The sequence below is a fragment of the Ranitomeya variabilis genome, chromosome 2 (genome assembly GCF_051348905.1).
Source record: "Ranitomeya variabilis isolate aRanVar5 chromosome 2, aRanVar5.hap1, whole genome shotgun sequence".
NCBI lineage: Eukaryota > Metazoa > Chordata > Amphibia > Anura > Dendrobatidae > Ranitomeya > Ranitomeya variabilis.
Window position 1 is genome coordinate 162,490,393 of NC_135233.1, and position 13,000 is coordinate 162,503,392.

Consider the following 13,000-nt stretch of genomic DNA (forward strand, 5'->3'; position numbering starts at 1 on the left):
CAGAGATCTCAGGGGGCATATAGCTGGAGGGCACAGATCACAGGGGCATAGAGCTCGATGGCACAGAATTCACAGGGGGCGTATAACAGAAGAGCACAGAAATCACAGGGGGGCACAAAGCTGGGGGGCACAGAGATCAAGGAGGGGCACATAGCTGGATGGGACAGAGCACAGGGGGAACAGATCACTTGGGAGCACAAATATCACAAGGGGTACATAGCAGGGGGGCACATAGATCACGGGGGGGGGGCACAAAGCTGGGAGCCACAGAGATCACAGGGATGCACATAGCTGGGGGCACAGAGATCACGGAGGGGCACATAGCTGGAGGGGACAGAGATCACAGGGGGCACAAATATTGCAGGGGACACAGGGATCACAGAGGGGCACAAAGCTGGGAGCCACAGAGATCACAGGGATGCACATAGCTGGAGGACACAGATCACAGGGGGCATCTAGCTGGGGAGCACAGATCACAGGGGATTTATAGTTGGGGGAGCAAAGATCATATTGGGGCACATAGTGGGGGGGAATAGAGATCACAGGGGGCACAGAGATGATATGGGTGCACATAATTGGGAGGCACAGATCACAGGGGGCTTATAGTTGGGGGAGCAAAGAGATCATATTGGGGCACTGTGGGTGGGCACAGGGATCACAGGAGGGGCAAAAGATGACTTGGGGGCACATAGCTGGGAGGCATAGAGATCACAGGGGGCTTATAGTTGGGGGAGCAAGGAGATCATATTGGGGCACATAGCGGGGGGGGTACAGAGATCATAGTGGGCACATAGCTGAGGGGCACAGATCACCAGCAGACACAGAGCTGCCAGCACAGTGATCGCTCTGGACTCTGGCAGTAGCTCCTCTTCAGGGACAGAAGGACGGGAGAGCATTCGGCGCTAACCCCGCCCACCCCTTCGCTAACCGCGCCCACCCCGATTACATCATTCATGTGCAGGGCAGGCAGCGTTCTGTGATGAACGCTGCGTACCATGCATTTGGAGTTAAAGGGTCGACAGGATGCGGCTGTCGCCCGGGCATTGCGGACTCCGGGGACCTTCCCCCAGGCTGCATGAAAAGCCACTGCGGGCCAGTGGTTCGCTGCCTCTGGTCTAGTGTGAAGTATCCACAATCAATAATGGTTTAGGAGCCATGTCATCTGCTGATGTAGGTCCACTGTGTTTTATCAAGACAAAAATAAGCGCAGCCGTGTGCCAGGAAATTTTAGAGCACTTCATGCTTCCCTCTGCTGACAAGCTTTTTGGAGATGGAAATTTCATTTTCCAGCAGGACTTGGCACCTGTCCACACTGCCAAAAGTACCAATACCTGGTTTAAAAACAACAGTATCACTGTGCTTGATTGGCCAGTAATCTCGTCTGAACTTAACCCTACAGAGAATATATGGGATATTGTCAATAGGAAGATGAGAGACACAAGACCCAACAAAGACGAGCTGAAGGCTGCTATCAAAGCAACCTGGGCTTCCATAACACCTCAAGCAGTGCCAAAGACTGATCGCCTCCATGCCACACCGCATTGATGCAGTAATTGATGCAAAAGGAATCCAGAACAAGTATTGAGTGCATTTACTGAACATACATTTCATTAGGTCATTTCGGATTTTTTAATTTTTTCAAGCTGGTGTTATAAAGTATAAGCCATAATCATCAACATTAACAGAAAAACAACTACTTACCGATGACTGTATTTTTCTGAACCCATGACGGCACCATGGAGAGAGGGGATCCGCCCAACAGGGACAGGAAATGTACTAATAAAAAAGGCGGTACCTCTCTCCCGCATCAGTTGTTTTACAGAGCACTAAAGGAACTTCAGGTTAATAACATGAATAACTAAATAAAAATATTTATCATTACTTATGAAACTTAATGGAGACATCGCATGGCAAGCATTTTAAACATAATGTTAACTAAACTAAGTGTGCACACCTACACGTGAAGGGAGGGAATGTACAGTGCCGTCATGGGCTCAGAAATACCGTTAAGTAACTAAGTTTTTCTCTTTCCCCCATGACGGCACCACGAAGAGAATTCCAGAGATTGCATTGGGGGGGACCACTGCCTCTAGAACCCTTAAGGTAAGGTCTGAAGAAGAGGATAGGTCCAGCCGATAATGACTATAGAATTTAAAGGGGGAAGACCAAGTAGCGGCTCTACATATCTGCTCTATCGAGGCGCTGGCACTTTCTGCCCAGGAAGTCGCCACTGATCTTGTTGAGTCGGCTTTTACTGTCACTGGAATGGCGACCCCATGTGTGGGGCATGACAGGGTGATAGCATCTCTTATCCACCTTGCAAGCGTGCTTTTGGATGCTTTCTGCTCCTTCCGAGGACCCTGGAAGCACACAAAGAGACCTATCCTGCCTACACTCCCGTGTGGCTGCTAGATAATGGATTAGGCATCTCCTGACATCTAATGTAAGCAAGGCTTCCTCTGTTATTTTTGGGATTGGGGCAAAAGGAAGGGAGGGATATCTCCTGAGACCTGCAAAATCGTGATGCCACCTTTGGAAGATAGGCTGGGTCAGTTTTAAGAACGACTAATATTTGTGTGAAAGGTGGGTATGCGGGCAAAGCCTGGATATCACTAACTCTGCGCGCTGATGTTAGAGCTACTACTAGAGAGCTTTTAAGTGACACTACTTTTAGCAGGACTTCTGACAGGGGTTCAAAGGGAGCCTTAGATAGAGTAGTAAGGGCTAAGTTCAACTCCCAAAGGGAGGCCGCATGAGGATGTTGCATTTGCAGAGCCCCTAATGTACCTAAACCATAGAAAACCCCCACAAGTGACCCCATATTGGAAACTAGACCCCCCAAGGAACTTATCTAGATGTGTTGTGAGAACTTTGAACCAACAAGTGTTTCACTACAGTTTATAACGCAGAGCCGTGAAAATACAAATTCTTTTTTTTCCCCACAAAAATTATTTCTTAGCCCCCTGTTTTGTATTTTCCCAAGGGTAACAGGAGAAATTGGACCCCAAAAGTTGTTGTCCAATGTCTCCTGAGTACGCTGATACCCCATGTGTTGGGGTAAACCCCTGTTTGTGCGCACGGGAGAGCTCGGAAGGGAAGGAGCACTGTTTTACTTTTTCAACGCAGAAATGGCTGGAATTGAGATCGGACGCAATGTCGTATTTGGAGAGCCCCTGATGTGTCTAAACAGTGGAAACCCACCAATTATAACTGAAACCCTAATCCAAACACACCCCTAACCCTAATCTCAACTGTAACCCTAACCACACCCCTAACTCTGACACACCCCTAACCCTAATCCCAACCCTATTCCCAACCATTAATGTAATCCAAACCCTAACCCTAACTTTAGCCCCAACCCTAACTTTAGCCCCAACCCTAACCCTAACTGTAGTCCTAACCCTAGCCCCAACCCTAACGGGAAAATGGAAATAAATACATTTTTTTAATTTTTTAATTTTTCGTAACTAAGGGGGTGATGAAGGGGGGGTTTGATTTACTATTTATAGCGCATTTTCTAGCGGATTTTTGATTGGCAGCCGTCACACACTAAAAGACGCTTTTTATTGCAACAAATGTTTTTTGCAATACCACATTTTGAGTGCTATAATTTTTCCATATTTTGGTCCACAGAGTCATGTGAGGTCTTGTTTTTTGCAGGACGAGTTGACGTTTTTATTGGTAACATTTTCGGGCACGTGCCATTGTTTGATCGCTTTTTATTCCGATTTTTGTGAGGCAGAATGGCCAAAAACCAGCTATTCATTAATTTCTTTTTCGGTCAGTACGATTACAGCGATACCTCATTTATATAATTTTTTTATGTTTTGGCGCTTTTATACGATAAAAACTATTTTATAGAAAAAATAATTGTTTTAGCATCGCTTTATTCTGAGGACTATAACTTTTATACTTTTTCGCTGATGATGCTGTGTGGCGACTCGTTTTTTGCGGGACAAGATGAAGTTTTCAGCGGTACCATGGTTATTTATTTCCATCTGTTTGATCGCATGCTATTCCACTTTTTGTTAGGCGGTATGATAATAAAGCGTTTTTTGCCTCTTTTTTTTTTTTTTTTTTTACGGTGTTCACTGAAGGGGTTAACTAGTGGGACAGTTTTATAGGTCGGGTCGTTACGGATGCGGCGATACTAAATATGTGTACTTTTATTGTTTTTTTTTATTTAGCTAAAGGAAAATATTTTTTTGGAACAATATTTTTTTTAATTATTATTATTTGTTTATGAATATATATATATTTTTTTTTAACACAAGTAATTTTTTTTTTTTACATTTTTACTTTGCCCCGGGGGAAGGGGGGGCGCATCACAGTAAAGTGACAGATCGCCGATCTGACACTTTGCTGTGCACTTTGTCAGATCGGCGATCTGACGTGCACAGAGGGGAGACTTCCCGGCGCCTGCTCTGAGCAGGCGCTGTGACGTCACCTCCCTGCAGGACCCGGATGCAGCCCCGCGGCCATTTTGGATCCGGGGCTTGCAGGGAGGAGACGCTCGGTACAAGGTGAGCACATCGCCTTGTACCGATCGTCTCAGGGAAGCCCGCAGGGAGCCCCCTCCCTGCGCGATGCTTCCCTGTACCGCCGGAACACTGCCATCATGTTTGATCGCAGTGTGCCGGGGGTTAATGTGCCGGGGACAGTCCGTGACCGCTCCTGGCACATAGTGCCGGATGTCAGCTGCGATAGTCAGCTGACACCCGGCCGCGCTCCCCCCGTGAGCGCGGCCGATCGCTATGACGTACTATCCCGTCGGTGGGAATTAAGGTCCACCCCACCTTGACGGGATAGTACGTCATATGGGATTAAGGGGTTAAAGGCCGAATTTCACAGCTAACAGTTCTTTCATGTTCGAGGATGTCAATCTCTGTTCCCCTGTCCAAACCCTTTGGGCTATCTGATCGTTTAGGTGGGCTCCACACCCCATGGGACTTGCGTCCGTAGTTAGGATTTGAGATATTAGTAATACCCAGGGAACACCTCTGGTTAAGTTGTTTATGTTTGTCCACCATTTTAGTGAAATTATTGTCGTTGACGAAACGTTTAACCGCCTTTCTAAATTTCCGCCTAGAGAAACTTCTGCTGCTAATATTTACCATTGTAGTTCTCTGGTATGGGCCTGGGCCCACTGAACAGCCGGTATACAAGCTGTCATTGATCCCAGAAGTGACATTGCTGTAGATGTTGTAGAAGGAAGGTCTTTTATCCGTGATACTAGCTCTATCAAGTTTCGAATTTCCCCTCTGGAAGATGACATTCTTGTTTGAGTCTAGAATTATACCCAAGTACTCTTTAGTCTGACTTGGCACGATAGGGGATTTGGGTAAATTCAACAGCCAGCCTAGGTTGGTTAATGCTCTCAAGACTCTGTCTAACTGGTCTTTGCAATGAGGAGGGGAGTTGTCTATTAGTAGGAGGTCGTCTAGGTACAGAACTATTAGTATGTTCTGATCCCTTAAGTGCGCCATTACTTTCGCCACTATTTTGGTAAATACTAGTGATGAGCGAATATACTCGTTACTCGAGATTTCTCGAGCATGCCCGGGGGTCCTCCGAGTATTTTTTAGTGCACGGAGTTTTAGTTTTTCTTGCCGCAGCTGAATGATTTACATCTGTTAGCCAGCTTAAGTACATGTGGGGATTCCTTAGCAACCAGGCAACACCCACATGTACTCATGCTGGCTAACAGATGTAAATCATTCAGCTGCAGCAAGAAAAACAAACTCCGAGCACTAACAAAAATACTCGGAGGACCTCCGAGCATGCTCGAGAAATCTCGAGTAACGAGTATATTCACTCATCACTAGTAAATACCCTTGGGGCGATGGCCAGGCCAAAAGGAAGAGCCCTGAACTGGTAATGCTTTATTTCCCCCCGGATTGTGACTGCCACCCTGAGGAATCTGCGGTAGTCTTTGTGTATGGGGACGTGATATATGCATCATTCAAGTCTAGTACTCTCATGAAACTGGACGGAAAAAGCATTTTCACTGATGTTTTTATTGTTTCCATTTTGAAGGATTGCATTTCCAGAAACTTATTCAGCTTCTTTAAGTTTACAATCGTCCTGAATGTCCCATCTGGTTTTGTCCTTAAGAAGAGAGGGGAGTAAACGACTTTGCCGCTATCCTGGCGAGGGACTTCTTGGAGAACCGCTTTCTCTACCAGACTCAGAATCTCCTACTAATGCAAGGCTAAATGTTCCTCTTTTGATGATCTTTGAGGCGTCAGTATGAAGACCGGGTGAGGGAGTGGAATGAAATCTTAGTTTCAGGCCTGATTTTATTAAGTTTAAGATCAACACACTGCTGGTTATTTTTTCCCACGCTAGGAGAAAAAAAAAGTTAACCTCCCACCCACATGGAGGACACCTTCATTGGGGTTGTTTTTTTTGTTGTCAATGGGCCTGTTAAACAAAAACCCCTTGCCTCTGTTCCTTCTATCTTCCCGCTTGTCCTAGGGGTTTCTGAGTGCTTTCTCTGGATAAATTTCCTGCTCCAAAAAGGCCATTTATAGGACTGGCTAGATAGTTTAGGGAAAGATCTCGGTTTGTCTCCTGCTTTATCTAGGATGTTGTCTAGTGTGGGTCCGAAGAGGAACTTACACTCTAAAAGTACCGTCACACAGTGCAATTTTGATCGCTACGACGGCACGATTCGTGACGTCGCAGCGTCGTATGATTATCGCACCAGCGTCGTAGACTGCGGTCACACTGTGCAATCACGGCGCTGGAGCGATGCCGAAGTCCCCGGGTAACCAGGGTAAACATCGGGTTACTAAGCGCAGGGCCGCGCTTAGTAACCCGATGTTTACCCTGGTTACCAGCGTAAACGTAAAAAAACCAAACAGTACATACTCACATTCCGGTGTCTGTCCCCCGGCGTTCTGCTTCTCTGCACTGTGTAAGCACCATAGCCGGAAAGCACAGCGGTAAAATTCAACAGCCAGCCTAGGTTGGTTAATGCTCTCAAGACTCTGCCCTGCGCTTAGTTACCCGATGTTTACCCTGGTTACAAGCGAACACATCGCTGGATCGCTGTCACACACAACGATCCAGCGATGTCAGCGGGTGATCAAGCGACGAAAGAAAGTTCCAAACGATCTGCTACGACGTACGATTCTCAGCAGGGTCCCTGATCGCTGCTGCGTGTCAGACACTGCGATATCGTAACGATATCGCTAGAACGTCACGAATCGTACCGTCGTAGCGATGAAAATGGCACTGTGTGACGGTGCATAACTTTTTTGTCTGCAGGTCAACCGGACAGCACTTGAACCATAGGGCTTGCCTCCTTGCACTAGAAAAAGAGGCTGACCTGGCCACCAGTCTGACCGAGTCCGCAGATGCGTCCGCCAGAAAATGCCCCCTTCATTACAGGAACAGAATTTATAATGGTTTCTCTAGATACTGTACTTTGTCTTTTAGCTGTCATCCTAAGTGATCCAGCCACACCATCAGGGCCCTAGCTGTACAGATTGCGGCCACAGCAGGTTTTAGACCCCCCCCCCCCCTCTCAGGAACCTTTCAGGAACGCATCCGCTTTTTTTATGCATGGGGTCTTTTAACACCCCCATATTTTCAAATGGCAGGGCAAATTTCTTGGAGGCTTTTGCAATCGCCACGCCTAATTTTGGCGCTTTATCCCAAAGTGAACATACTGGGTCCTCAAAGGGTTATTTTCTTTTTGGAGTTAGGAGTCCCTTCCTTTCTGGCTTCTTCCACTTTTTTTTTTAATTAGGGAATAGATTTTCTCATTCAATGGGAATGCCCTCCCCTTCTTCTGTTCTAGACCACTGAACATTAGATCCTGGACAGTTTTCTTGGGCCATGGGTCTACTAGGGCCATGGGTCTACTAGGCCCATGGTGGTTCAGACTGCTTTTACTAGACTGTCTGTCTCCTCTATTGGAAAGCAGCTGTGCGCCTCCTCTGAGGATGACGAAGAGGAAGCTAATGAGCTGTTTGAATCGCTTAATTCACTTTCTTTATCACCAGGATCAGATTCAGGGGCTCTATGTCTGTGCTTTTGTCATTTTTTCCACTCTTGAAGAGCTTTAAAGGTGTCTTCTACGTGAGTTTTGATTAGCTCTCTAAGGTCCGAGGCAAATTTTGGGTTCTCCTCACAAATTGTCTGCTCTATGCAGGAATCACAGAGCTTTTTACCCCAAGTAGTGGGTAGCTCCTCTGTACAGAAAGCACAAATCCTATGCTTGGACTTTGTAGTACATGTCTTTCCCTACAAGAGAGGGAGAACAGACCTCAATTACAAAAAGTGGACTTTCACAAAGCTCACTTACCCTCCTGGCAGAAAGAAGGATACCGGGTTTGGAGGGAAAATCATTTCCGTAGATGAATTCTCCCTGCTGAGTTGGGAGCCTGAATGACTGCTGCCGCTGCATCGCTGGGAAGAGACTTTTCCAGTCTGCTTCTTTTGCTGTGGCCTACGCTGCTGCTGTTGACGCGGCCGCTGATGCCCATGCTGAGGGGACTGGTACTGCAGGGGCTGCTCCTGGTCCTGGTCGCTCATACTGCCCAGCTTCATATGATACCCTGTTACCCGGTTATACACTGCTTAAATCCCCCTCCAGGGACCTCCCCAGAGCTTCCGTTCTTTACACGGAGCGCAGCTTGCCCGATTACTGGTTTCCCAGTAATGCAACGTGCTCTCCGCGTCACTAGGGCCTTGCGCATGCACACTGCTGGATTCCCAGTAGTGCATTGCGGCCTGCTTGCGTCATAGGGGAGCGCCGCCTCAAGCATGGGCACTACCTGCTCTCAGCGTCGAGCGTAATGGAGACTCCGAGACACGCTCCGAGACAGGCTGGCTCCTCTGTCTCTTCTGTCGCCTGTCCCCGCACACCCTCAAGGTCCACTGACCCCAGCGGTGGCACTTTGGACAACCGCCCCAGCTGAGGCAGGGAACCCCCACTGCCTGGATCGGACTGGTCGGCCCCGGAATGTCACGAAGTTCCAAGGTAAGTCTTCTTGCTTTGGCTGTAGGTTCCCCATCAGGGACAGGAAACCAACTGATGCGGGAGAGACGTACCGCCTTTTTTATCTGTAGGTTTCCTGTCCCTGTGGGGTGGATCCCCTCTCTCCGTGGTGCCATCATGGGGAAAGAGAAATAAACACTTGAAATACATCACTGTTTGTAATGACTACCTAATATATGAGTTTCACTTTTTGTATGAAAAAAAGAAATAAATTAACTTTTTGATACTAGTTTTGTGAGATGCATCTGTATGATGTGAAGCATTTAGTGAGATGTACCCTGAGACAAGCCGGAGATTGAAAGTTCGGAGTAAAGCCATCTAACATCATATTTTACAAACTTTATACTTATCTGTCCTATTGATTTATGCAAAGATTGTTTTATTTCTATCCTAAATTATACAGTGCATGATTCCCTACTCTTGCAAGAATTACAATATATCTTATTTTTTTACAGGACAATTTTTTGAGAGCAAATTTACATAATTACAAAATGTCTAAGAAGCATCTTATGAAGTCAGCTGTATTTGAGCATTTCACAGTGACTAAAGATATACACTGACACAAAATGTTGTTTAAGTGACCCAGATAAAAACAAATGCAGTGATGCCAAAATCAGTGCATACTCAGGCAGTGATAAAAATGCTCCATCAAGAGCTTACAATCTAAAAAGACATTTACAAGGCTGCCACCCAGGTGTTTACAAAGCTGTGATTAAAAAAAGATCACAGCAGCACCAAGAAACCAGAGACCAACACTTCCTGCCAGGCAAAGGAGGAAAGAGCGTCTCAAACATCAGTTACAAGATATTTTGTAAGTGACAAAGTTACTGTAACAATGATAGAAGATGTGTTTAAAAGACAGCTCATCAAGCTTGTTGTGAAGGACAGTGTACCATTATCATTATTTGCATGGCCAGCTTTTATTGCAGAAATGGCCCGCAAACTTGGCATTTCTATGGAAAAAGAAAGTATTAGAAAATTAGTGAATGCAGAAGTCCTTAACCAAAAGGAAGACCTTAAAAAGACTCTCAAGAGACGCTTTGTGTTTCTTAAAATGGATGCCTGCACACGTCACAGAGTGAACTATTTTGCTATCAACGTTCGATATGCTTGTGACAACAAAAAAATTGTTAATAAGACGCTGGCAGCAAAAGGTACTAAGGGTCCCTTTCCACTTGCGAGATAAAAAACGGTCCGTAATCTGGACCGAAAAAACGGATGGAACGTATGCGATTTTCATGCGAGTGTCATGCGAGTACAATGCGATTTTTAATCGCATCATCCGTTTTTTATACTCGCATCATCCGTATGACATCCGTATTACTGTCCGATTTGTACGCACCGGTGTCCTTTGAAAAGCCGGCAATTCAGCGCAGTGTACAGTAAAATCACACTGACAGGTTAGAATAGACTAGATATATACACATAGAATAGGTATATATACATATATATATGTCAGTGAGACACCTATATATGTATATTTATATTTAATGCAGCGCAAGATAGCATAAAAGCCACTAATTCAATTGCCGGCTTTTAATTTCTCCTTCCCAAACCCGACAGGATATGAGACATGGTTTACATACAGTAAACCATCTCATATCCCCCTTTTTTTTGCATATTCCACACTACTGTTAGTAGTGTGTATGTGCAAAATTTCAGCGCTGTAGCTATTAAATTTAAGGGTTAACTCGCGGAAAAAATTGGCGTGGGCTCCCGCGCAATTTTCTCCGCCAGAGCGGTAAAGCCAGTGACTGAGGGCAGATATTAATAGCCAGGAGAGGGTCCATGGTTATTGGCCCCCCCGTGGCTAAAAACATCTGCCCCCAGCCACCCCAGAAAAGGCACATCTGGAAGATGCGCCTATTCTGGCACTTGGCCACTCTCTTCCCACTCCCTGTAGCGGTGGGATATGGGGTAATGAAGGGTTAATGCCACCTTGCTATTGGAAGGTGACATTAAGCCAGATTAATAATGGAGAGGCGTTAATTATGACACCTATCCATTATTAATCCAATTGTAGGAAAGGGTTAAAAAACACACACACACATGATTACAAAGTAGTTTAATGAAATAAACACAGCGGTTGTTGTAATAATTTATTGTTCTCCCATTCCATTTCCAGGACCTCGCTTGGCAACATAATAAACGCACAAGATACATACCTTCTGCTGTCAGATCTCGTCCCACGAAGTAATCCATCTGAAGGGGTTAACTAATATTACAGGCAGGAGCCCTGCAAATGCAGCTGTGCTCCGTGCTTGTAATCCCCGGGGAATGAATGAAATATAGGTCATTGACCTACATTTCCTTCAGTCGCGGTGATGCGCCCCCTGGTGGATGTCCTCATATGACCTGGAGCGTGGGAAAAAGTTCCCAGGCTGCAGTTCATGAGAACATCCAGCAGGGGCGCATCACCGCGACTGAAGGAAATGTAGGTCAATGACCTACATTTCATTCATTCGCTGGGGATTACAGGCAGGGAGCACAGCTGCATTTGCAGGGCTCCTGCCTGTAATATTAGTTAACCCCTTCAGATGGATTACTTCGTGGGACGAGATCTGACAGCAGAAGGTATGTATCTTGTGCGTTTATTATGTTGCCAAGCGAGGTCCTGGAAATGGAATGGGAGAACAATAAATTATTACAACAACCGCTGTGTTTATTTCATTAAACTACTTTTAAATCATGTGTGTGTGTGTTTTTTAACCCTTTCCTACAATTGGATTAATAATGGATAGGTGTCATAATTGACGCCTCTCCATTATTAATCTGGCTTAATGTCACCTTACAATAGCAAGGTGGCATTAACCCTTCATTACCCCATATCCCACCGCTACAGGGAGTGGGAAGAGAGTGGCCAAGTGCCAGAATAGGCGCATCTTCCAGATGTGCCTTTTCTGGGGTGGCTGGGGGCAGATGTTTTTAGCCACGGGGGGGCCAATAACCATGGACCCTCTCCTGGCTATTAATATCTGCCCTCAGTCACTGGCTTTACCACTCTGGCGGAGAAAATTGCGCGGGAGCCCACGCCAATTTTTTCCGCAATTTAACCCTTTAATTTAACAGCTAGAGCCCCCAAATTGTGCACACAGACACTTGTTACATTAGTGAAGAGGAATATGTAATAAAAAAAGGGATATGAGATGGTTTACTGTATGTAAACCATGTCTCATATCATGTCGGGTTTGTGAAGGAGAAGGAAAAAGCCGGCAATTGAATTAGAGGCTTTTAAGCTATCTAGCGCTGCATTAAATATAAATATACATATATAGGTGTCTCACTGACATATATATATGTATATATACCTATTCTATGTGTATATATCTACTCTATTCTAACCTGTCAGTGTGATTTTACTGTACACCGCGCTGAATTACCAGCTTTTCAAAGGACACCGGTGCGTAAAAATCGGACAGAACTCGCATGGTGCGAGTGCTGTGCGATTTTTTTCTCGCACCCATTGACTTGCATTGGCGAGTCTCGTCCGAGAATCGCAGCAATACGCAGCAGGCTGCGATTTTTTTCTCAGCCGATCCAGATTTTTCTCAGTCCGATTTCGGCTGAGAAAAAAATCGCAAATCAAAAGACACCTATTAACTAACATTGGTCCGAGTGCAATCCGATTTTTTATCGGATTGCACGCGTCCGTTTTCCTCGCAAGTGGAAAGGGACCCTAAAGCTCATTACAGCAGCCAGTTTCTCCAGACTTAAGTGGAAAAAGTTCTGCAAGATTATTAACTCAAAAAAGAACAGGTTCTTGCTATTGTAACTGATAATGCTTCAAACATGATTAGTACAATTAAACTGATGAATATGAATAATGAAGGTGAACAGCAACTAGAAGAACATTTCACATTCAGTATGTTGGAGATGGAAGGCCACAGTCCTATTCCCATAACTGAGAAACAAACAGATATTACTACAAAAGAACAACAAAATTATTCTTTACAATTAGATGATCTTGTTGAAGCTGCTTTTCCTATTCAT

General features: G+C 45.4%; 1 protein-coding gene across 1 annotated transcript in view; it reads right to left on the reverse strand.

Moving 5' to 3' along the window:
• Window positions 1-13,000, reverse strand: part of BUB1 (BUB1 mitotic checkpoint serine/threonine kinase) — a 365,871-nt gene that overhangs the window by 19,076 nt on the left and 333,795 nt on the right. The gene's annotated exons all lie outside the window — the stretch shown is intronic.